This window comes from Hylobates moloch, unplaced genomic scaffold (genome assembly GCF_009828535.3).
Source record: "Hylobates moloch isolate HMO894 unplaced genomic scaffold, HMol_V3 SCAFFOLD_6, whole genome shotgun sequence".
NCBI lineage: Eukaryota > Metazoa > Chordata > Mammalia > Primates > Hylobatidae > Hylobates > Hylobates moloch.
In genome coordinates, this window is record NW_026652281.1 from 132,749,438 (window position 1) to 132,772,052 (window position 22,615).

The 22,615-nt window shown below is 38.7% G+C and overlaps 1 pseudogene; it reads right to left on the bottom strand.

Moving 5' to 3' along the window:
* The window catches only part of LOC131383747 (histone-lysine N-methyltransferase SETMAR-like), a 53,230-nt pseudogene extending 31,564 nt beyond the window's left edge, over positions 1-21,666 (bottom strand).
* Positions 21,667-22,615: the final 949 nt, after the last annotated feature.

The following is a 22,615-nucleotide window of genomic DNA, read 5'->3' on the forward strand; positions in this document are numbered from 1 at the left end:
CCCACCAGTTGAAAATGATTATTTAAGCCCATCCTAGGTTTTTCATCATTTAGCAGCATATTAGAGTGGAAATTACATGCACCTAGGGCAGACTGTTCGTTGCCTGCACAATATCCATTCTCTCTTTCTTCTTCCACTTTGATTCTGGCAGCAAAGTGCCCAGCCTCCTTTGTAGCTAAAGGTAGACAAAGCAAGTGGAAGTTATTGAGTGGAGCTCCTGAGAAGATGCCTTAAAAGATACTGACTCACTTGAGAGGTTCAGCCTTTTCATACCTTGCTCTTCTTTTTCCTTCTCTGTTTTTTGTTTGTTTGTTTTTGTTTTTGTTTTTTGTTTGTTTTTTTTTTGCTGTTATCTGTATTATTATCAGCCACTAATGGTGAATTATTGGACATCTGTGGTAGGCCAGTTATGGAAGGATTTGGGGTGGGGAGGATCCCTGAGCTTATAATTTTATAAAGCAGTGGGCTGTGTTCCAGCATCTTTGTGGAGAGTGAGGTTCTGGGGTCCACTAGTGTGTAACCCTGAAGGGGGCTGGCTAAGAACCCTGACTCTACTGTTGCTTTTGTGTTCTTGGGTAGGTTATTTAACCCTATGTGTCTCAGTTCCCTAATTTGTTAAATGGGGATAAAATCTGTGCCTATATGAATAGGTTGTAATAGCTTTTGTTGCACACTCAATAAAAAGTTTCTTATTTGTGGAGCATTTCGTCATGAAGGTGAGTTATTTTTCTCCTCTGCTGCTTTCTCCTTCATCTTTTTCTCCATTTAGTGAAAGAACAAATTTGGACCTAGTAGTAGTAGTAGCAACAGCAGCAGTGTCAAGGGGAGTAATCACAACCATCATAATTACTTTCTCCAGCATTTTCACAATACACAATGGGGCTGCCATAGTAGGATGCAGCTGATGTCACCCCTCAGAAAATAACCTGCTACAAGGACTGTAAGGACCTGATGGCTCCCAGGTGCCATCCCTTGAGATCATACACAGCACTGGGGTCAGACTGTTCCTGCCTCATGGGGGCCTTCTCTAAAGGCAGTCTGCATTCCGGGCTCTCTGTTAGCCTGGCTGAGACTTTCTCATTGCTGCCTGGCAGGATGAGGCTCTTTCTGTCCACGTTTCCTTTCCGATCTCTCCCCTTTTACCGGTGTCAATCTGCAGGGTGGTCCAAAGGTTCTCCTTGACTCTCCACTCTCCCGCTTTTCTGTACCCTTCTGTCTTAGTCCACTTGGGCTGCCATAACACAGTACCACAGACTGAATGGGTTAAACAACAGTATTTTTCTGTTTTAGAGGCTGGAAGTCCCAGATCAGGGAGCGAGTAAGTAGGTTTCTTTGGAGGCCTCTCTCTTTGGCTTATAGATGGCCATCTTCTCCCTGTGTGTTTACTTGGTCTTTCTTCTGTGTGTGTCTGTGTCCAAATCACCTCTTCTTGTAAGGGCACCAGCCAGATTGGATTAGGGCCCATCCATATAAACTCCTTTCAGTTTAATTACCTCTTTAAGACGCTTCTTCAAATACAGTCACATTCTAAATGAGGTACTGAGGATTGGGACTTTGACATATGAATGGGGAAGGGGGTGAGGGGGTGGAACAGTTCAGACCATAACATCTTCAAAGGCATTCACCCCAATAAAGCTCATGTGCTTCTCATTCTGTCACGCACCCCTTTCTTAGGGGACCTAAACTGACAAACTCACGAAGATTATTTTACTTAATCCTCTGAACAACCCCATTTTATAGGCAAGAGATAAAATGACTTCACCAAGCTACCATTACTAGTAGATTGTGGCCAGAATCTACCTTCTCTCAGTCTAATGCAATCTTTTCTACATTTTTTCCAGAATAAACTATTTGTTTTATGTAATTTAGCAAAGAGGCAACATTTTCCCTCCAGGCCTTCTTGTATTAAATTGGTAATAGTACTGTATGTTTTGGTTTTTCCTTAACAAACTCAGATTTATTTATCATTATCTTTACTGTAATAATTAGTAGTCTTTTCTTTTTTATTTTAAATGAATAACATTTCTAGACAAATATAATGTAATACTACTGAAGGCTGGAATTTTATTTTATTCCTCATTGTTTTTCTACAAGTACAAGGTGCTTCTAGTAGATCACCATCTGCAGAAGATACTCAATGAATATTGCCAAATTTAACAACCATTCTTTGTGCGTCTATTCTAGCCTGTATTTCCAGTGCCTAGCAGTGCCTGACATATAGTAGTGCTCAATATACATGTGTTAAATGAAAAATAAAAGTTAATGTTTATTGAGAAATGACTATGTGCTAGACATAGCATTTTGTCACTTAAAACTTATAACAATTCATTAACAGAGAAATTATTATTATCTCAATTTTTCAGATGTGGCTTAGAGAAATTCTAGATCTTGCAAACACCACACAGCTAGTAAGTGATGGAGCTAGAATATAAACCAAGGCTATCTAACAATGACTTCACACTGCAAAGTATTTTTAGTTGGCCAAAAGGCTGTACCACTACAAAGACTGCAGAAAGAAGGATAATTATCTTTCAAAAGTTTGAAATGACTCTTTGACCTATATTTTGCAGTTGCACAAAGTATCATGACTCATTAACAGTAGGAGTCCTGTTTTTGTTTTTGGAGGATTAGCCACAGTCATGTAAAGCCTCCTTAACAGAAACTAAAAGTAGCTTTTCAAGACTTCGGATGAAGAACTTTAGGGCAGAATTTAGAAGAAACTAAGTTTACTTTTAGTTCTTACTTTGGCTTTTTGGTCGTGCACCATTTGATCTGGAAGCTGATAGAAAATTAAAACTATAGTCAGATTGCAAGCTTTCCATAAAGAGTTTCTTTTTCATGAGCATTGTGGAATACAGCTCTACCACAGTGTAAAGTGAGAGAGGAAATATTTTTCACTCAAAACATTTTTTTTGAAGTTCTGACTGTAAAAAATACAGGATGGAGGTATCAGGATTACAAAAAGAGACCAATTACAGTGACTGCCTTCAAAAAGTTTAAGGTCTTGTATAAAAAAGTGACATGTATATTAAACATAATATATGAGCCAATGTTTTTTGAGTGCCCTCTATGTAATAGACATTGTGCTAAGCAGGACATGATTAGAGAGAGGCAGGTAAGGTACTCATCTTGGGTGCAAAGGTTAAGAGAATGCCAAAAATCTCGGTTTTCAAGATAAATAATATTTTATGTAATGTTTTTAAAAATCATATAAATGCAAGCCAATCCACAGTGAAAAAATACCAAATTTTAAGTAAACACAGGATCAGTATTGCTGAGTTTTTCATTTTGCCTCAGGCTCAGCATAGCACTGTGGCTAAGCACTTGACATGTACATCGAATGCATGTGTTTCTGCCATCCGAACGATTTGCCTCCAATTAATTTCCCAGGGAGACAACTGGAAATTTGGAGAGCATTTAAAAAAATATTGTTAAGAGCACAAGTTTCAGACTCAGGAATGCCTAAGTCCAAAGCTCGTCTCTGCTGCTTATGTACTGTACTCTTGGGGGAGGCACTTTATTATCCTGGCCTCCATTTCCTCTTTTCTAAAATGGGGCTCATAGCGCTTAGCTCCTAATGTTGTTATTTTAAATGAGCTCATCCTTGTAAAATGCATAACCAATGTATTTGATAAATGTTATCTAATATTACATCATAAAAGATAGAATGTAGTAAGCTATAGACATACAAATATTATATGTTGGGATCACAACATAATGAGTCATTTAAACAGGGTCCTGGGGTGTCATTAAAGTTACAACCAAAGTTGTTTTCTTGAGTCTTGAGGAATGAATGGAGATTTGATATGTGAGGCAAGGCATTTGAGACCAAATCAATATTATGAGAAAGGCAGGAAATCATGGATGTAAATGGCAAAATGTGAGCAGAGCATGTGATCCATAGAGGATAGTGGGAGGGAATAGTAGGATGGATGGAGATTAGAATAAAGAGTTCTGATTATTTTTTTTCTTTTTTTAAATTATACTTTAAGTTCTGAGATACATGTGCAGAATGTGCCGGTTTGTTACATAGGTATACACGTGCCATGGTGGTTTGCTGCGCCCATCAACCCATCATCTGCATTCGGTGTTTATCCTAATGCTATCCCTCCCCTTGTCCCCCACCCTTTGACAGGCCCCGGTTTGTGATGTTTCCTTCCCTGTGTCCATGTGTTCTCATTGTTCAACTCCCACTTATGAGTGAGAATATGCAGTGTTTGGTTTTCTGTTCCTGTGTTAGTTTGCCGAGAATGATGGTTTCCAGCTTCATCCATGTCCCTGCAAAGGACATGAACTCATCCTTTTTTATGGCTGCATAGCATTCCATGGTATATATGTGCCACATTTTCTTTATCCAGTCTATCATTGATGGGCATTTGGGTTGGTTCCAAGTCTTTGCTATTGTGAATAGTGCTGCAATAAACATACATGTGCATGTGTGTTTATAGTAGAATGATTTATAATCGTTTGGGTATATACTCAGTAATGGGATTGCTGGGTCAAATGGAATTTCTGGTTCTAGATCCAGTTCTGACTATTCTTTATTTGATGGTGAGTACCAGAGGTTTTGGGGAGGAAATGCCATACATTGACCCTGGCTTTTAAAAATATAACTGTCCCCAAGATTAAAGCTTGATAGCAGAGTTGATGTTTTCAAGAATAATAAAACTCAATATACGTGGAAACAGAGAATATTTTATAGATTATATGAAGGAAGAAACTGGTTTGAAGTTACACTTACAGCAAGTGATATTTTTGAATGTTCCACTGAGGAAAACAGTGGATCATATTTTCAGATTTTAATCTGAACTGGAGAATCAGAAAGACTCAAAATTCCTGTTTCATAGAGATTTGCCATATCTTTAGGAAAATATGGTACCTGAGGTGTCATATAACTGTCTTGGATCTACAACCCAGGGCTCGAAAGCAATGATTTTGCTTAAAGCAATCAGTTTGTGGACACATAACAATTTATTTTACTACACTTGTATTTTCTTAAATTCTTATTTAGTTTTAAAATAGCATTAAAACAATTTAGAAAAATATTTAAAAATCACCCTTAGCCTCACCATTCTTACACGATTGTTTTATTTTCCAAACTCCTGCTGGTTTCCTTTGTATTTATGTGAGGTTTTGCATGGTTGTAATCAAACACATGTATAATTTTGCATTCTGTTTTTTAAATCTAACGTTACAATTTTCATTTTCCATTTTCCAAAAAGTGCATAATCACCAGTCCCTCCTCACCAAGGGATAGATAATCTATTATAGAAAATAGAAGAGGTGTAATCGTCTGGGACTTAGAATCATAGACATTATGGTTTGAAACCCAGTTCACTTTTTACTAGACAATTAAATGTGGAAAAGTTATGTAAACCTCAATCTCTTTGTAATATGAGGTAATAGTATGTATTTGTGGGGAGGCAAAAATAAGATACAATCTTTAGGGAATGTACATTTCTAAGCACAAATTAAATTCTCAATATATGGTAGCAACTATTATTATTCTTATCAGTCACTATACAAGATTCACAGTTTTATTCATCCATGTATTCAAAATATTTATTACAGGCTTACTGTGTACCAGACACTATATTAAGCACTGGGGTGAAAAATTCAGGGTTCCCGCCTGCTAGCAGCTCTTAGTTTATTGGGGGTTACAGTTGTATAAATAGATAATTGCAATAAAGTATATTGCTGATATCTCTTTTTCTTTTGTTTCATACTTATACCTTGGTTTTCACGCTGTCTTCTTTCATTAGCTTTTGGGCATTTGCATATTTCCTCACAGTCAGGTTATTATAGGTCAAAGGCCCACTAGCTTTACCCTGGACACTTTTGTGTGAGTATTGCTGTTCTTAGAAGTACCTCTGTGACGACAAGAACAGGCATTGCAGGCAGACTCCCAGCTTCTAACCAGTTCAGCCACTAGTTAGATGCGAGAACTTGAGAGAGTTCCTTGACCTCTCCAATCTTCAGTTTCATCATCTAATGACACCTCCCTTGAGGGATAATTGTGGGTATTAAATGAGAGAATCCATGTGATGCTGTCAGCACAGACCTGGCCCTTAGTTAACACAAAGCAAATGGAAACTGCTGGCTGGGCATGGTGGCTCATGCCTATAATCCCAGTGATATGGGAGGCCAAGGTGAGAGGATCACTTGAGGCCAGGAGTTCAAGACCAGCCTGGGTGACAGAGCAAGACCCTGTCTCAAAACAAAAACAAAACAAAAAAGAAAACTGCTTTCATCATGTGAATTATCACTGGCTTCATTTCAGCTGGACATTGCTTTTCTTTTTGGCACACTTTTTAAAAGTGTGACTCATGAAATACTAGTGTCTTGAGAGATAACAAATGAGGTCTACCACATCCCCAAAAGAAACCTGAGACCAAATGTGTTTGGCAAATGCTGCTTTAACTTGGCTTCCTTCATAATTTCATGCTCATACCCTGCATCCCCTCTCACATCTATGCTTCTTCATTGATCGCTGTCTGTCTGTGGCCCTTCCAGTCAGGTTTCTCCCCACGGCTCCACTAAACAACCCCATCTACAGTCTGGCCACATGTACCATTAACTTCGCAGAGCACAATGGATGCTCTCAATGCCCTTCTGAGATGACACACACAGTCCCTGACTAGTGTTGTACTCACCACAGCCTGTTCCTGGCCTGACAGACCATCTCAGTCTCCATCTGCTCCCCTGCCTGATGGAAGGGTTTTTGGGTTTTTTGTTTGTTTGTTTCTACTTCTGATGTTTTAAGTGGAAAAAAACAGCCAGGCAGAGTACCCATAGGCAGTTGATTCCCTGGGAGCCCTTTTCTCCACGCACTTTTGTCTTGGCAGTATCTATGCTTCCTGTTTGCTAATTCCCTCCTACTTTCCACAGGAAGAAAAAGGTTGTTACAATTACACAAGGTTAGAGGTTCAGTATACATGTACTTCCCAAAATGTGTCCTTATAATATATCCAAATACTTATATTTTCAAGGAGTAAGATTCACATTATATGAAACTCACCATTTTAACCGTTTAAAAGTATACAATTCAGTGGCTTTTAGTACATTCACAATGTTCTGCAACCATCACCACTGTCTAGTTCTAGAACATTTCATCATCCCAAAAGGAAGCAGCCACTTCCCATTCCTCACTTCCCCTAGTCCCTGGCAACTATGCTTTCTATCCCTATGAAATTGCATAGTCTGAATATTTCATGTAATATGTGACCTGGCTTCTTTCACTAAATATAATGTTTTCAAGGTTCATCTGTTTACAGCAAGTATCATTTCTTTTTATGTCTGAATAACATTCCACTGTATAGATATACTACATTTGTATATTCATTTATCATTGATGGAAATTTGGGTTGTTTTCATCTTTTGGCTATTGCAAATAGTGCTGCTATGAACACTTACATACAAGTTTTTGTTTGAACTCTAGTTTGGGGTACGTACCTAGGAATGGAGTTGTTGCGCCCATACTCCATGATATCTTACTTCAGTATTTTCTTCCTTTTTTATCTTTTTTTTTCTTTTGAGACAGAGTCTCACTCTGTTGTCCAGGCTGGAGTGCACTGGCATGGTCTCAGCTCATTGCAACCTCCACCTCCTGGGTTCAAGCAATTCTCCTGCCTTAGCCTCCTGAGTAGCTGGGATTACAGGCACCTGCCACCATGCGCAGCTAAATTTTTGTATTTTTAGTAGAGACGGGGTTTCACTATGTTGTCCAGGCTGGTCTTGAACTCCTGGACTCAAGCAATCCACCCATCTCAGCCTCCCAAAGTGCTGGGATTACAGGCATGAGCCACCATGCCCCACCCATTTTACTTCAATATTTTCTAACCATTAACTACGTTTGCTAAATTTACAACATTAAAATCTCACATATGTAACTTAATATCATAAAGTTCCGGAATGCTAAAGAAAAAAAAGTTTGGTTACATTACTATGCTGGATCTCAAATTTTTATCCTGGAAACACTTTCTGGGAGAAGAGATAAATTGCATGGAAGTAATATTTGTGTTACTCAAAACTACAAAAACAACAAAAATGACTCACATAAAACATATTTTCTAAAGAAAATACTGTACCTAGAAGGTATTGGTGGAAAATTATACAGCTTTTGAAGTCCAGAAGAATAGTGCAGTTCTGCCTGGTTTTCCGTAGTATGTGTGAATAATAGAATGTAGAGTCTTTTCCTTTAGTAGTTCTGAACAGGCTGGCAATCTTCATTTTGCTCTTCTGCCCTCCACTAAGCCAATGATGAGAAAAATGAATGGAAATTGGAATTTGAATCACTTCCTAATTGTTTTACTTGGTTCAAATGGCTGCAGTTACCATATACACATTTTTCTCCACTAAGTAATCTCCAAATGATATAAAACAGTCATCCTTTTAAAGGACTCCCTCTATTTTTCTTTCCAGAATTAAATTGGCACATGGTCTTCTACATCCACACTTGCATTTTGCTTTTTCTAAAAACCTAAATCAAACTCTCTTCATGAAATTTGACTTTATCTGCTTGGCCAAGATTGACTCTTACAGCCACTGAATACATGCTGTTGACAAAATTGCATTCCTGTATGCTGAAAATATCTGTGCAATGTAGGGACATTTTAATAGTGGCATGCTGAATAATCAATTCCACTTTAAGGCACAGATCAATATTATCTTTAAGATGTCTAAATAGCCATTAAATATGAACAGAACAGTCCTAGCAAGCAGAAAAATGAGGAGGAGGATTGTTGTTGCCTACCACATGAGGCTTCTAATGATTTTGAATGGGAACATTGACCTCTCTGGAAAATTAGCAGTTTTTTTTTCTCATTGATGAATCTAAATTAGTTAAGTTTTGTTTTCATTTTGTTTTGTTTTGGACTTTCTTGCTCTAAACATTTTATTATTGGAGGAAAGAATACTATGTAGTTCCTGTAGATATCTCCTGATGCTTTATAATTAATTATTGTTGTTATTATTTTACATTTTAAAAATTAAACATTTTGTTTTAGAATTTTTTTTATTATACTTTAAGTTTTAGGGTACATGTGTACAACATGCAGGTTTGTTACATACGTATACATGTGTCATGTTGGTGTGCTGCACCCAGTAACTCGTCATTTAACATTAGGTATATCTCCTAATGCTATCCCTCCCCGCTCCCCCCACCTCAACAGGCCCCAGTGTGTGATGTTCCCTTCCTGTGTCCATGTGTTCTCATTGTTCAATTCCCACCTATGAGTGAGAACATGTGGTGTTTGGTTTTTTGTCCTTGCGATAGTTTGCTGAGAATGATGGTTTCTAGCTTCATCCATGTCCCTACAAAGGACATGAACTCATCATTTTTTATGGCTGCGTAGTATTCCATGGTGTATATGTAACACATTTTCTTAATCCAGTCTATCATTGTTGGACATTTGGCTTGGTTCCCAGTCTTTGCTATTGTGAATAGTGCCGCAATAAACATACGTGTGCATGTGTCTTTATAGCAGCATGATTTATAATCCTTTGGGTATATACCCAGTAATGGGATGGCTGGGTCAAATGGTATTTCTAGTTCGAGATCCCTGAGGAATCGCCACACTGACTTCCACAATTGTTGAACTAGTTTACAGTCCCACCAACAGTGTAAAAGTGTTCCTATTTCTCCACATCCTCTCCAGCACCTGTTGTTTCCTGACTTTTTAATGATTCCCATTCTAACTGATGTGAGATGGTATCTCATTGTGGTTTTGATATGCATTTCTCTGATGGCCAGTGAGGATGAGCATTTTTTCATGTGTTTTTTGGCTGCATAAATGTCTTCTTTTGAGAAGTGTCTGTTCATATCCTTCGCCCACTTGTTGATGGGGTTGTTTGTTTTTTTCTTGTAAATTTGTTTGAGTTCATTGTAGATTCTGGATATTAGCCCTTTGTCAGATGAGTAGGTTGCAAAAATTTTCTCCTATTCTGTAGGTTGCCTGTTCACTCTGATGGGAGTTTCTTTTGCTGTGCAGAAGCTCTTTAGTTTAATTAGATCCCATTTGTCAATTTTGGCTTTTGTTGTCATTCCTTTTTGTGTTTCAGACATGAAATCCTTGCCCATGCCTATGTCCTGAATGGTATTGCCTAGGTTTCCTTCTAGAGTTTTTATGGTTTTAGGTCTAACATTTAAGTCTTTAATCCATCTTGAATTAATTTTTGTATAAGGTGTAAGGAAGGGATCCAGTTTCAGCTTTCCACATAAGGCTAGCCAGTTTTCCCAGCACCATTTATTAAATAGGGAATCCTTTCCCCATTTCTTGTTTTTGTCAGGTTTGTCAAAGATCAGATAGTTGTAGATATGTGGCATTATTTCTGAAGGCTCTGTTCTGTTCCATTTGTCTATATCTCTGTTTTGGTACCAGTACCATGCTCTTTTGGTTACTGTAGCCTTGTAGTATAGTTTGAAGTCAGGTAGCGTGATGCCTCCAGCTTTGTTCTTTTGGCTTAGGATTGACTTGGTGATGTGGGCTCTTTTTTGGTTCCATATGAATTTTAAAGTAGTTTTTTCCAATTCTGTGAAGAAAGTCATTGGTAGCTTGATGAGGATGGCATTGAATCTATAAATTACCTTGGGCCGTATGGCCATTTTCATGGTATTTATTCTTCCTATCCGTGAGCATGGATATTCTTCCATTTGTTTGTATCCTGTTTTATTTTGTTGATCAGTAGTTTGTAGTTCTCCTCAAAGAGGTCCTTCACGTCCCTTGTAAGTTGGATTCCTAGGTATTTTATTCTCTTTGAAGTAATTGTGAATGGGAGTTCACTCATGATTTGGCTCTCTGTTTGTCTGTTATTGGTGTATAAGAATGCTTGTGATTTTTGCACATTGATTTTGTATCCTGAGACTTTGCTGAAGTTGCTTACCAGCTTAAGGAGATTTTGGGCTGAGATGATGGGGTTTTCTAAATATACAATCATGTCATCTGCAAACAGGGACAATTTGACTTCCTCTTTTCCTAATTGAATATCCTTTATTTCTTTCTCCTGCCTGATCGCCCTGGCCAGAACTTCCAACACTATGTTGAATAGGAGTGGTGAGAGAGGGCATCCCTGTCTTGTGCCAGTTTTCAAAGGGAATGCTTCCAGTTTTTGTCCATTCAGTATGATATTGGCTGTAGGTTTGTCATAGATAGCTCTTATTATTTTGAGATACGTCCCATCAATACCTAATTTATTGAGAGTTTTTAGCATGAAGGATTGTTGAATTTTGTCAAAGGCCTTTTCTGCATCTATTGAGATAATCATGTGGTTTTGGTCGTTGGTTCTGTTTATATGCTGGATTACATTTATTGATTTGCATATGTTGAACCAGCCTTGTATCCCAGGGATGAAGCCCACTTGATCATGGTGGATAAGCTTTTTGGTGTGCTGCTGGATTCGGTTTGCCAGTATTTTATTGAGGATTTTTGCATCGATGTTCATCAGGGATATTGGTCTAAAATTCTCTTTTTTGGTTGTGTCTCTGCCAGGCTTTGCTATCGGGATGATGCTGGCTTCATAAAATGAGTTAGGGAGGATTCCCTCTTTTTCTATTGATTGGAATAGTTTCAGAAGGAATGGTACCAGCTCCTCCTTGTACCTCTGGTAGATTTAGGCTGTGAATCCATCCAGTGTTGGACTTTTTTTGGTTGGTAAGCTATTAATTATTGCCTCAATTTCAGAGCCTGTTATTGGTCTATTCAGAGATTCAACTTCTTCCTGGTTTAGTCTTGGAAGAGTGTATGTGTTGAGGAATTTATCCATTTCTTCTAGATTTTCTAGTTTATTTGCGTAGAGGTGTTTATGGTATTCTCTGATGGTAGTTTGTATTTCTGTGGATCAGTGGTGATATCCCCTTTATCATTTTTCATTGTGTCTATTTGATTCTTCTCTCTTTTCTTCTTTATTAGTCTTGCTAGCAGTCTATCAATTTTGTTGATCTTTTCAAAAAACCAGCACCAGGATTCACTGATTTTTTGAAGGGTTTTTTGTGTCTCTATTTCCTTCAGTTCTGCTCTGATCTTAGTTTTTTCTTGCCTTCTGCTAGCTTTTGAATGTGTTTGCACTTGCTTCTCTAGTTCTTTTAATTGTGATCTTAGGGTGTCAATTTTAGATCTTTCCTGCTTTCTCTTGTGGGCATGTAGTGCTACAAATTTCCCTCTACACACTGCTTTGAATGTATCCCAGAGATTCTGGTATGTTGTGTCTTTGTTCTCGTTGGTTTCAATGGGCATCTTTATTTCTGCCTTCATGTCGTTATGTACCCAGTAGTCATTCAGGAGCAGGTTGTTCAGTTTCCATGTAGTTGAGCGGTTTTGAGTGAGTATCTTAATCTTGAGTTCTTGTTTGATTGCACTGTGGTCTGAGAGACAGTTTGTTATAATTTCTGTTCTTTTACATTTGCTGAGGAGTGCTTTACTTCCAACTATGTGGTCCATTTTGGAATAGGTGTGGTGTGGTGCTGAAAACAATGTGTATTCTGTTGATTTGGGGTGGAGAGTTCTGTAGATGTCTATTAGGTCTGCTTGGTGTAGAGCTGAGTTTAATTCCTGGATATCCTTGTTAACTTTCTGTCTCAATCTGTCTAACGTTGACAATGGGGTGTTAAAGTCTCCCATTATTATTTTGTGGGAGTCTAAGTCTCTTTGTCGGTCTCTCAGGGCTTGCTTTATGAATCTGGGTGCTCCTGTATTGGGTGAATATATATTTCGGATAGTTAACCCTTCTTGTTGAATTGATCCCTCTACCATTATGTAATGGCCTTCTTTGTCTCTTTTGATCTTTGTTGGTTTAAAGTCTGTTTTATCAGAGACTAGGATTGCAACCCCTGCCTTTTTTTGTTTTCCATTCGCTTGGTAGATCTTCCTCCATCCCTTTATTTTGAGCCTACGTGTGTCTCTGTGCATAAGATGGGTTTCCTGAATACAGCACACTGATGGGTCTTGACTCTTTATCCAACTTGCCAGCCTGTGTCTTTTAATTGGAGCATTTAGCTCATTTACATTTAAGGTTAATATTGTTATGTGTGAATCTGATCCTGTCATGATGATGTTAGCTGGTTATTTTGCTTGTTAGTTGATGCAGTTTTTTCCTAGCCTCGATGGTCTTTACAATTTGGCATGTTTTTGCAGTGGCTGGTACCAGTTGTTCCTTTCCATGTTTGGTGCTTCCTTCAGGAGCTCTTTTAGGGCCGGCCTGGTGGTGACAAAATCTCTCAGCATTTGTTTGTCTGTAAAGTATTTTATTTCTCCTTGACTTATGAAGCTTAGTTTGGCTGGATATGAAATTCTGCGTTGAAAATTCTTTTCTTTAAGAATGTTGAATATCGGCCCCCACTCTCTTCTGGCTTATAGAGTTTCTGCCGAGAGATCAGCTGTTAGTCTGATGGGCTTCCCTTTGTGGGTAACCCGACCTTTCTCTCTGGCTGCCCTTAACATTTTTTCTTTCATTTCAACTTTGGTGAATCTGACAATTATGTGTCTTGGAGTTGCTCTTCTTGAGGAGTATCTTTGTGGCGTTCTCTGTATTTCCTGAATTTGAATGTTGGCCTGCCTTGCTAGATTGGGGAAGTTCTCATGGATAATATCCTGCAGAGTGTTTTCCAACTTGGTTCCACTCTCCCCGTCACTTTCAGGTACACCAATCAGACGTAGATTTGGTCTTTTCACATAGTCCCATATTTCTTGGAGGCTTTGTTTCTTTTTATTCTTTTTTCTCTAAACTGCTCTTCTCACTTCATTTCATTCATTTGATCTTCCATCACTGACACCCTTTCTTCCAGTTGATTGAATTGGCTACTGAGGGTTGTGCATTCGTCACGTAGTTCTCTCGTGCTGTGGTTTTCAGCTCCATCAGGTCCTTTAAGGACTTTTCTGCATTGGTTATTCTGGTTAGCCATTTGTCTAATTTTTTTTCAAGGTTTTTAACTTCTTTGCCATGGGTTTGAACTTCCTCCTTTAGCTAGGAGTAGTTTGATCATCTGAAGCCTTCTTCTCTCAACTCGTCAAAGTCATTCTCCGTCTAGCTTTGTTCCGTTGCTGGTGAGGAACTGCATTCCTTTGGAGGAGGAGAGGTGCTCTGCTTCTAAGAGTTTCCAGTTTTTCTGCTCTGTTTTTTCCCCATTTTTGTGGTTTTATCTACCTTTTGTCTTTGTTGATGGTGATGTACAGATGGGCTTTTGGTGTGGATGTCCTTTCTCTTTGTTAGTTTTCCTTCTAACAGTCAGGACCCTCAGCTGCAAGTCTGTTGGAATTTGCTGGAGGTCCACTGCAGACCCTGTTTGCCTGGGTATCAACAGCGGATGCTGCACAACAGTGGATATTGGCGAACAGAAAGTGTTGCTGCCTGATCTTTCCTCTGGAAGTTTTGTCTCAGAGGAGTACCCAGCCATGTGAGGTGTCAGTCTGCCCCTATTGGGGGGGTGCCTCCCAGTTAGGCTACTTGAGGGTCAGGGACCCACTTGAGGAGACAGTCTGCTCATTCTCAGGTCTCAAGCTGCATGCTGGGAGAACCACTCCTCTCTTCAAAGCTGTGTCAGACAGGGACATTTAAGTCTGCAGAGGTTTCTGCTGCCTTTTGTTTGGCTATGCCCTGCCCCCAGAGGTGGAGTCTACAGAGGCAGGCAGGCCTCCTTGAGCTGTGGTGGGCTCCATCCAGTTCGAGCTTCCTGGCTGCTTTGTTTACCTACTCAAACCTCGGCAATGGCAGGCGCCCCTTCCCCAGCCTCGCTACCGGCTTGCAGTTTGATCTCAGACTGCTGTGCTAGCAATGAGCGAGGCTCCATGGGGGTAGGACTGTCTAAGCCAGGTGTGGGATATATTCTCCTGGTGTGCTGTTTGCTAAGACCATTGGAAAAGTGCAGTATTAGGGTAGGAGTGACTCAATTTTCCAGGTGCCGTCTGTCACCCCTTTCTTTGACTAGGAAAGGGAATTCCCTGGCCCCTTGCGCTTCCTGGGTGAGGCGATGCCTTGCCCTGCTTCGGCTCACCCTTGGGCTCAGTTCACTGCACCCACTGTCCTGAACCCACTGTCCGACACTCCCCAGTGAGGTGAACCCAGTACCTCAGTTGGAAATGCAGAAATCACCCATCTTCTGTGTCACTTACACTGGGAGCTGTAGACTGGAACTGTTCCTATTTGGCCATCTTGGCTCCACCCCCCTCGAATGGTTTTCTATTTACAGAAAAATTACCAAACTGGTACAGAGTCCCATATACCTCATATCCACTTTCTGTATTATGAGATAATATATTATTATTGTACATTTGATAAATTAATGAACCAATATATATTAATTACTGAAGTTGACTATAATCAGATATCTTGGTTTTAAATCAAATACACTTTTTCTTTTCCAAGATCTCATTAAGATATCACATTACATTTAGTTATTATCATGTTAGATATCTCTTGGCTGTGACATTTTCCCAGAATGTCTTTGTTTTTCATGATTTTGACAATTTTGAACAAACTGGTATTTTGGCTAGATATTTTGTAGGCTCTCTCTCAACTGGGATTCATTTTATGTTTTCCTCACAACTAGACTGTGGTTATGAGTGCTTCGGAGGAAGACCACAGAGGTAAAATGTCATTTTCATCATATTTCTTATTTCAAGAGTACATACTATCAACTTGACATAACTATTGATGTTAACCTTGATCACTTGGATAAGATACGGCTTTTCACGTTTCTCCACTGTTAAGTTCCTCTTTAACTCTCTTGCATACTTTACTCTTCGGAGATAATTCACTATGCCCAGCCCACACATAGGGGATAGAGGGTTATTTATGCTCCATCTCCTTGAGAGGGGAGTATCTACAGAAATTATTTGGAATTCTTTTCTATGGGAGATTTATCTCTTTGTCCTCATTTATGTATTTATTCAATCATATATTTCTATCAGTGTGGACATATGAATATTTATTGTATGCTTTGGGCTATAATTCAATACCTATTTTATTCAAATTGTTCCAGTGTTGTTCATTGTGAGCTCTTTCAGTTGGCTCCTTTGTCCATTTAACATTCCTTATTACTGTGTGTGTGTGTGTGTGTGTGTGTGTGACTGTGTGTGTGTGTGTGTGTGTGTTTTGAGCACTTTTTTACTTACTGGCACTGTAAGATGCCCCAGAATTATTTTGAACATCTCTTGTCCCATTTATAGAATCAGACATTTCTCCAAGGAGCTTTGGTTCTTTTTATCAGATAATGATATCAGAAATTAAAATCTGTATGCTACGTGTGTGCAGTTACTGGGGTATCATTGCTTTTAGAATTTCTTAGGTGACAGAGAAAGGAAATATATATCTGTATCCTATCCTGTGCATGTTCACATATCTATAATTATTTCTGTATGTGTCCATCTGTATCTATATTAAACTTGAGTTAATACTGTTTTCTGCAACTCTAATCCATTACCACATGGATCTCTCTAGCCTTCTCTCATATATTTATAGTACATTCATACATTTATAGTACAGTTAAATTCACCTGTCACCTTTCTTGGGATCCCCTGACCTCCTAAATGATTTCTTAAAATTTGCATGCATTGAGGTTCACTCTTGTGTTGTAAAGTTATGTGGTTTTTGACAAATGCATAATGTCATTTATCCACCATTACAGTACCACACAGAATAGTTTTACCACCCTAAAAAAATCCCCTGTGCTTTACTATTCCATTCTCCTCCTCCCACAAGTCCCTGGCAACCACTGATTGGTTTACCATTTCTATAGCTTTGCCTTTTCCAGAATGTTGCATAAAAGAATTATATGGTGTGTAGCCCTTACAAACTGGCTTCATTCACTGATAAATATATATTTAAGATTCATCCTTATCTTGTATGGCTTTGCAGCTCAGTTTTTGATCACTGAATATCACTGACTTCTACATATTATATGGATGTACTACAGATAGGTTATCCATTTATCCATTGAAGAATATCTTGGTTGCTTCTAGTTCTTGGTGTTTATGATTTGCCTGCTGGTTTCTGTGTGAAGATATTTTCAAATAAGTTGAGTAAATACCTAACATTCATTTACTTGATTGCGTGGTAAGACTTTGTTTAGCTTTCTAAGAAACTGCCAAACTGTCTTCCATTTTGATTCTCATCAGCAATGATGAGAGTTCTTGTTACTCAGCATCCTCATCAGTAATTGGTATTGTTATTCTAACACCTTTAAATAGGTGTGTAGTGATTAAATTGGTTCAGTTTTGCTTAGTGATCATCCATATCCAATGGAAAAATATCACACATCAAACACATATGTGGATTTGTAACTGAATAGTTTTGATTGTTAGATGCTTTCCTTTACATAATTTTTTTTACCATTAAAACTTGGCATTTATCACATTTTTCCTCTAAGGATATAAAATACAGAATAGTATGTTGGTTGTTTACTTTAACTTTGAATTAAAGTAAACCGGGGTTTAATCTAGACTGTACCACTTATCTCTGAGACTATGGGTAAATTATTAACTTGCCCTGCTTTAGTTTCCTAATCTTTAACACAGAAACAATAACAGAAACCAAGTGAGGAGGTAATATACATTTAAAGAGTTACTGCATGAGAAGTATTTAGCATGATGCCTGGAACATGGCAACCATATGATAATTATGGTTATTACTGTATTACTAGTACTGATATTATTTCCAGAGAAGGGTCTGTTTTTTTCTAAAAACAATACTCTTTTCAGTCTTTCACTTTGGAGCTACACTGATCTTTTTCACCCTACCATGCCTCATAAAATAGAATAAACATGCTTCACATTCATTACATTTCTTGCAGCATGATTTTTTCTACTCCAAAGAGCCTGGTGGATATTTGCAAAGGTAACCTAAGTGTTACAACTCATTGCCTTCCGGTTATTTTTTGTATTACTAATAATCCCTTGCATTTGCTCAGTGCTTCAGATTTTACATAAAGCTGGCTTCACAGATAGTATCTCATTTGCTTCTCAGAACAGCTTTCTGAGGTAGGGCAGGGCATGCTTAGTAGACTTTCACTTTGATAAGGTGCAGTAACTTGCCCCAAATTGTGTAACAGGTAAGGGCAGAGTTAGGGTCTGAATCTAGGTTTTCTGAATCCCGATTTCAGTGTTCTTTCAAGGAAACCAGGCATAGGGTGAATCTTCAGATAACATGGTAGATACAGGCTGCCTGGGACATCCATTATTTCCCATTAATTCTGGAACCATGTGGTTCATGCAGTCGGGACTATGAGTGGCAGGAATCTTCAAAGGGGGATCCTTTTGTACTTTGGGGCTTTAAATCAGCTATAACATCACCAACCCTCATGTCTCAAGGGTGATCTCCTGCAATCTAATATGTGTATAATAAGATCCCCAACACAATTTCTAAAGCACTAGATTGTTCTTGGTAAGGAGTGTAGTAGTCAGATTTTTACACTCTTTCTGGTACTTATCCCAATTACCTTCCTCACTTTATATGTAACTCACAAAGCTAAGCTTCTAGCAGTTTTGTTGGTACTGTGAGTCCATACCCCTGGTTCTGTGTGATTATCCAGGAGTAGACATTTGACTCTAGATGGGCTAATGAGATGCTCTCTCCTAGTAGATAAGACTTGGGGCCCAGAGACAATAAGTTAAAAAAAATACCTGTGAAACACATGAGATAGACATTTTCTGCTATGGGAGCACAGATGCAGAGAGTTCTTTTGCAGAAAGAAGTATAAGCATAGCAAGACAATGAGTTGAAAAGGAGAATAGATACAGATATAGAGATGGAGATAGAGATATATAAAAAGAGACCATATAAAATTAGAAAGATTTCATCCTGACATTCCAGTTCCTTCTAGAGACTTTGTTTCATTACTTTCCATGTATTTCTTTAACTGATTCTTTAATTTTCTGCACTCCACCCTAAACTAGCATATGTTGGTATCTGTTATTCTGACAAAGAAAATAATCCTAATTTATACAGGGAGTGAAATTCTTCTAATGCAAAACTTACTATTGAGCTGTGGCCAATGCAGCTGTTAACAACAGCATTAGCTTTCACATATCATGGCCACCACTTCGTCAGTTTGTGGATTCTACACACCAGGATGTACTCAACTTACTTAATAGTGTTTCTACCTTAATGCTAAAAAAAACCCTTATAGCATCCCAGAATCTCAACAAAAGGGGTTACTTCTCAAGTCAGCTATTTCAATCCAATCAGAATTCTTTCCTTTCATTTCCCTGCCAGTGTTTGCTTAAAATCTTCCATGGCTGGGAAGCAAAGCATAAGATAGTGAGCACGGATTTAGATTAATCCAGCTCTTTGTTCAAAACCTGCTCTGTAACGTTCCAGTCTTAAAATCCTAATTACTTAGCCTCTACGACTCTTTCTTTCCTCACTTGCAAATGGAGATTAAAATGTTCTACTTTATGGATTTTTTAATGGAGATTTTATGGAACAAAGTATGCAAAACACCTGCTCTAGTGCCCACTCTATAGTAGATACTTAATAAATATTATTCATTCCCAGCTTTTTAAGCAATGCATCAGTCATTCTCCTTTATGCTGAAACAGTGGCTCCTAACTGTGTAGTTTGCAGTATCCCTATGTAGGATTAACAGGCAGTCATGATGACTGAGTCTAAAAGCCTGAACTCAAATCCTAGACCTACTGCTTTCTTGTAGAACCTGTGATAACAGAATCTGTGATAACTTCCCCAGATTCCTTTAAAATGAGGAGTTGGACTAGTGCATACTTGAGTTCCCTTTACAATGTGAAATAGTGTGACTCTAATATTTGCCCTTTAGATTATGATTTTATTTATATTAAATAAATTATAATACTTCCCACTCTAAAGTGCTATTGGATGGTAAACAATAAGTACTTTTCTGCAGTATATTTACTGGGACAAGAAAAAAAATATTAGTGACTTCAAAATAAATCATTTTGAATTTTGGAAAGATCTAATTGTCAAGTACCTCTGTAGAGTCAACAAAATGTGCCTCAATCCAAGTAATTAGCCCCACTTCTTCCTTTTCCTTGGTCAGTAGCTCTGGTCCCAGAATAAGATCAGGTGTGCACTAACTTGTCTTTGTCCCTTCCTAATTTCTTTTCTTCCTCTAATAATACGTGCTAGCTACTCAGCTGCTTTCCTTCATCTTAAGCCCCCATAGCTTGATATTTTGTGAAGCTATAAAGAGGAACTCTACTGGAAAAAGAAATTCTGGCTGACAGTGGAACATTGGAATACATGATTGTTTTAGAAATGACTTTTTCTAATAGTCCATTGATGAGGTTTCAGTAAAGTGGAGGTTTGAATAAACGTTTTCTTGGCTTAGCCTTCTCCTACATGCCAAGCCTCACCCCATCCTTCCTCAGCTTGCTGTCAGTCCCTAGCTTTAATCAATTTATGCGTTCATTGATTGATTGACTCCTTGAATATTTATTGAGTTGCTACTACATATAAAACCCTCTGTTAATTTCTGACATATTTCAAAGATAAAAAATATTTGAACCTTGCCCTCAGGGAACTCACAGGCTAGTAGAAGAGATATGATATACATATATATGCAACCAAAACCCAATGAAGAAATAATTAATATCATAGATCAATATTTTTCAAGCCATAAATTGCAGCCAATTTGCAGGACATGAAATCAATTAGTAGGTCATGGCCACATTAAAAAATTAAATTGAATAAAAATATTTAAGTGAATCACAAATTAAGGATACATGTTGTTTTGTGAAAGTTTTATTTGTGTGTGTGTGTGTGTGTGTGTGTGTGTGGGACTATAGTGTAATATGAAGTGTTTTTACTATGCATCTGATATGGTTTGGTTCTGTGTCCCCACCCAAATCTCGTTTCCAATTGTAATCCCCATGTGTCAGAGGAGGGACCAAGTGGGAGGTGATTGGATTATGAGGCTGGTTCCCCCATGCTCATGTTCTCATGACAGTGAGTGAGTTCTCACTAGAGCTGATGGTTTTAAAGTGTGGCACTTCCGTGTGCTCCCACACACTCCCTCCTGCTGCCTTGTAAAGAAGATGCCTGCTTCTCCTTCACCTACTAAGTTTCCTGAGGCCTACTAGCCATGCTTCCTGTTAGGCCTGCAGAACTATGAGTCAGTTATATCTCTTTTCATTAAAATGACTCGGTTTCAGGCAGTTTTCTTTACAGCAGTGTGAGAACAGACTAATACAGCATCACACTAAAAAGTCTGAAGACAATAGCTTAGGAGAGACACAGACACAGAAACCCCTCTCTAGCTTAATGTGCCTATGAATCAGCCAGGAATCTTGTTAGGATGAAGTTTCTAATTCAATTGCTGTGTTCTGGGGCCTGAGATTTTGTTTCTATCAAACTCCCAGATGCTACTGTTGCAGCTGATCCACCCAAGGAGACAAAGTGCTAGATGGAGAGACTATTTCCAGAGGAAGAACCTGAGGATATCCCTGAAGTCATTCGTTTGTGACTTCAAGTGCCTCCAAGGAATAAAAGAAAATACGTTTTTCCCTTCCTTTTCTCGTTTTTGCTTTTGGTTGATTGATAGAAATCCTAACTTACCCCATTCTTCACCAAGGGCGGTTGCTGTCCAGCTTCCAGGTGCTGAATGTTAAAACCAAGGGACCAGATCTGTTTCAGACCAGTTATTGTGAAAAACTCCACCGTTTTATCTGAGGGTTGGCCCCCAGTTTCCCATCGTGTCTTAAACATCGGTGCCTTTCCCTACAATGTCCCCTGCAATTAACAGCAGAGTCCTTCCTATAAAGCAGGCTTTTAAAAACAGAAGCAGGAAGAGTTTTATTTTACCTTCTACCTGCTACCACATTACATCAGGGCTTCACTTGCACCCAGATAGCTGCCTTGACTTCCTAATGGTTTTCTCTGCCTGCAGTTCCTTTTCTTTCTCCCTCTGCCCCCATCTCTTCCCCTCTTAAACCATCCTGTACAGGTATATACTGATCGAGCTAAAATGAAGCTTCCATTATTTTCTTTTACTGCTTAAAACACTTCAGTGACCCCCGCCCACCCATTGCCTAGGGAAGTTCTCTGCCCCTGCCAAGCTTGTTTGATGCTGTTCCAATGCGTCTTTCTTCATCCTTCATTTTGACCTCTCTCATCCTCCTCTCACTTTTCCAGCTATTCGAATCCTGCCTACTCTAAATAGGTTTTAGCTTAAATCCCACTTCTTTCATGAAGCCTTTTTTTGGAAACTCCAGAGGAAATGAATCTCAATCTCTCTCTCTCTTTCTTTCTCTCTTTCTCCCTCTCGACTCTTTTACTGATGACTCGTCTCAGTAATGCTGAGCATAATTTGTGTACTGGCGTGTGGCAGAAAAAGCCCAGGATTGGCAGGAGGAGACCAGACTGGGGGCTGACCGAACTGGATGTGTGTGACAGCGGGCAAGCCACGTGTCTTCCCTGAGGCTCAATTTCCACATTAAGATGAGACGATTGGAAACAATGATGTCTAAGTAATCGCACATGGTGTCCAGTATTATGTGTGTTTTGCTAACTTTGTCTCTTTAAAGTTCTCATTTTCTACTACCGTGAAATTTTCTTATTTTAATTTTCCTTGTTAGTATTGAGCTATTACCCATCTTTTAAATTGTCTTTTTTAAAATTCTCGCGTTTTTGTTTTTCTTACTCATATCATAAAAGA